We start from the raw sequence: 4,527 nt of genomic DNA, 5'->3' as shown, positions 1-4,527 counted from the left end.
TCCAGGGTCTTCTTCTCCTCTGCTGTCTCCACTCTTCCGAGCATGATGTCCTGCTCCAAGGACTGGTCCCTCCTGACCACATGCCCAAAGTATGTGAGACAGAGCTCCAAAATCCTTGCTCCAAAGAGCAACTGGTTTCACCTTCTCTAAGACAATGTGTTTGTTCTCTTAGGTATAAAACATCGAATTTGAAATCATTCCCCACTCAAAGCATTTCATTTATGTGGCTTTGACTGCTTTTCACACTCTGAAGGTTTCTCATTGTGTGTTCACCTCTCTAATGGGTGATATAGCTTCAAGCATCACAGCAAAACACAGTCACTACAGTACAATTAACTGGCCGACAGTGGTAGTAAGCAGAAATAGAAAGCGATAGAAGATGTATTATATAAAAGTCAACTCTTCTTCCTTGTTTCTTTCTAGTTCTTTTCATAATATATCTAATTTTGAGGTAATGAATCAGTATCCTTGAGCCCCTTGGGTATTTTATACTCAGATAAAATAAGCATAAATTGTACAGTCACATAGTCCTTCCTCTGTAGGAATTAATTGGAGATTTTATAATTCAGGGATTAGAGATCTCCAAATTAAAGATTTCAGATTTAATACTCATGATTAAAAAGGGAGAATTACAGGTATTGAAAAAGCAATGTTTACCAAGAGAGGCTACTGGTTAAGTTGCTACAGATAACTAATTCCGAAGGTGAGAAAAATTTCACTTTTAAAGTAAATTTCAATTCTGACTTTACGCATCTATAAAGTCATTTAGGGAGCCCTGGTGGCATAGTGGCAAGAAGCTGGGCTGTCATCCCAAAGGCACTCAGTTTGAATCCACCAGCCATTCTGAGGGAGAAGGATGGAAAATCTCCCCTGTGAATAACTGCTTCTGAAAACCCACCAAAGGCTCAGCTTTGGACTGTTTCTAACTCGAAGGTACTCAACATTATGCTAAGGAAGCATACTAAAAAGCCAAAATTTATTGTGTTCCATTTTAGTTAGAACAATTTACAAATTCTACTATTAATTGAAGACAAAAAAATATTAGAAACTAATCTTGACATGTATTGAAGATCTGTAAAGAGGGAATCTCCTCTCTGCTTTCTTTCAGAGACCCATAAAGACAGATCCATCCCAATGTCGTTTGTCCTTTAGATTAAAACCTTAGAATGAGAATCATTTGTTTTCTCTCCTTCGTACTACACCTTTACAAAACTAGAATGCATCTTTGGAATATTTTTTTTGAGATGTCTAATACACGTAATATCTTTACCTGTTTGTGGGTGTTCAGAGTCTTTAAATCACACAAGAAGAGATTGCCCATTTTTCTGCTGTGGTAGATTCAAACTGCCAGTTTGGGATTGAGGGTGTACCTCTTTCCCCACTAAGATACCTTAGCTCCCTATCACCAGAATGATTACGGCTTTGGAATTTGAATAGACAAGACAGGAAGAGAAGGAGCAGAGCAGATGAAAATATTTCAAGGCTTCTGATTCTCAGGTTCTGGAAGGACCATTCTTGCTGGATGTGCAACATCACATGAACATGGCATGCCCTTTGTTGTAACTGAAGCACGTATGAGAACTCACAGCAAGAGACTCTGTTCTTGTTCTTGTTAGGTGCCATTGAATCAAGTCAAAGAGACACCGTGTGTACAACCGAATGAAACCTCGTCCAGTTCCGCTCCATCCTCACAATCTCTGTGTGCTTAAACCCCTTGTGCTGCAGTCAATGCTTCAATCTATCTACTTGAAGGTCTTTTCCTCTCACTGACTTCTTACTTTACCAAACATTTCTCTAGGAGCTGGCCCCTTCTGACAACATTTTCAAAATATATGAGATGACATCTCATCATGCTTGTGCTGAAGGAACATTCTGGTTGTATGACCTCTAAAACAGACTTACTTATCCTTTTGGCAATCCATAGTATGTTCAATGGTTTTATTTTTGGTTTTGTGGGGTTTTTTTTTCAACTTCATTAATTCAATTTGATTCTTTGACCTTCTGTAGTCACTGTCCAACCTACATGTATGTGAAAAATACTATGGCTTGGTTCAGGCATACCTTAATCCTCACAGTGACATTCCTATTCTTTAGCTATTTAAAGAGGTGTTTTGCAATTGATAAGGTTGACATTTGATTTCTTCACTGTTGTTTCATGGGCTTTGATTGGGAATCTGAGTAAAATGAAAAACTTTGACAACTTTATTTTTTCTTCTTGAATCATAAGGATTTTGCTTACTAGCCAATTGTAAGGCTTTTTTGCATTCTTTATGTTAAGATGTGATCAAGGCTTTGAGTTTGATCTGAAAGTGCACTGAGTCTCTTCAGTTTTCCATCAACAAGGCTGTGTCATCTGCCTATCTTAGGATGTTGAGACTTCCTCCAGTCATAATGTCACATATTTTTTCATATAGGTCAGATTCTGTAGTTATTTGCTCACCATCAGATTAAATAGGTATAGTGAATTGATACAACTTTGATGTACACATTTCCTGATTTCTAATTGTGCAATATCCCCTTGCTCTGGTCAAATAACTATTGTTTCTTCCATGTACAGACAGGTCTCACATAATCACACTTGAGTGCACTGAATTTCCCACTCTTTACATTGTTAGCCATAATTTGTTATGACTCATACAGTTGAGTCAACAAAGGTATATTTCTGTGTACTTTATGCTTTCAACCAAGATCCATCTGATATCAGCAACACCTTTTTCCCCCACATCCTCTTCTGAATTCAGCTTTAATTTATGGTGATTCTCTATCAATGTATGACTTTGATGTTTTGGGGTTTTTTTGTTATCTGTAAGAGGATTTTACTTGACATTAATTATATATTTCTGTAAATTCTGTATCTCATAGTATTTCCTAGGCTGCAGTCTTTAAAGGAGGAGCCCTGATGGTTCAACGTTTAACGTACACAATTGTCATGTGGAAAGTCAGCTATTTGAACTTAAGAGTTCTGCCACAGGAGTACAAAGTGGCTTTCACATCTATAAAGATGTATAACCTTGGAAATCATCTGAGACAGCTCTACTCTGTCTTACAGGGTCATTCATAGTTAGAATCAACTTGACAGAGGCGGGTTAGTGTTTACAGAGGCATATGCCTGGGTATTCTCAACTGCAGAGTGGCTAGTTAATCCAAACTATTGATTTTTCAGTTAGCAGCCAAACACCTAACTTTGTCCCATGGGAGATCCTATAATTAACATAAATGATGTTCTTGTTGTTATTGGTGGTGGTGGTGGTAGTGGTGCCATCAAGTGCGACCCATAGTGACCCTATGAATAACAGTCCTGGACCCTGTCACACTTCCTGACACACTGAGCCCTTTGCAGCAGTGACTGAGTCAATCCACCTGCTGACAGTCTTTTTCTCCTTCACCAACTCTCCATCTTTCCAAGTATGATGTCCCACTCCAAGGAACAGCCTCTCTGAGCCACATGCTCAAAATGTAAGAGAAAGCTTTATCATCTTTGACTCCAAGGAGCACTTGGCTGTATTTTCTCCAAAACATAGTTATTTGTTCTTTTGGAAGTCCATGGATATTCAGTGCTCTTCTCCAATATCAGAGCTCAAAGGTATCCATTCTTCTTCTGTTATCCTTAGTCATTGTCCAGATCTCAGATGTATAGCAAATAATAAAAAAGATGATGGCTTGAATCAGACAAGGCTTTGTCTCCTAACTGACATCATTGCTTCTCAATAATTTGAAGAAGTTCTAACCACAGACTTTTCAAGTGCAATACGTCTCCTGATCACCTTACTTCTTGTATCAAGGGTGTTGATCATGGATCCAAGTACTATGAAGTTGGTGACAACTTCAATCTTTTCTCCATTGATCATGATGTAGCCTATGCATACTATTTATATTTATAGCATAACAGTTTTGTTTCATCCCCTAGGGTATTAAATACAACTGGAAAATAAAAGAAACAAGTGAAATAAATGATGTGACATCTTTATCTGCAATTTAAATAGCTCACATTATAAAGATGTTCAAGTGAGAAGCTAGAAATTTAAACAGTTGGGTACCTACAGACATATTCAGCCTAAGAGGTAAAAATCATGGACATACAATTTCCATACTTAGCTGTGACTTTCCTCAGGCTTTCTAACTTTACCAAATGACATCGCCGTACACTCAGTTATTCAACTTCAAAATCACCCCTTCCATATGGGCAATTCCATTCAATTCTGTCTTAACAGAATGCTCAGGATGCCAATCATCGTCACTGCTAAAGGCTGCGTTCAATTCTAGGTCTTCTCTCTCTTATTATTGTTGTTGTCACAGGCCATTGAGTCAAAACAGACCCATAGATGACCCTCCAGTGGGTTTTCAGAGGCAGTAAATCACATGATAAAAGATTGCCTATGCTTCTACCATGGTGGATCCAAGCCATATGCCTCTGGGACTGGAGCACAGCTTCTTACCACTAGGCTACAAGTACACCTTTCCTGTATTGTTTGTTGTTGTTATGCGCCATCGAGTCATTTGCGACTTACAGCTACCCTATGTACAAGA

This window comes from Elephantulus edwardii, unplaced genomic scaffold, assembly GCF_000299155.1.
Source record: "Elephantulus edwardii isolate Elephantulus edwardi_28Jun2011 unplaced genomic scaffold, EleEdw1.0 scaffold00062, whole genome shotgun sequence".
Lineage (NCBI taxonomy): Eukaryota > Metazoa > Chordata > Mammalia > Macroscelidea > Macroscelididae > Elephantulus > Elephantulus edwardii.
This window is presented reverse-complemented; position numbering follows the sequence as displayed.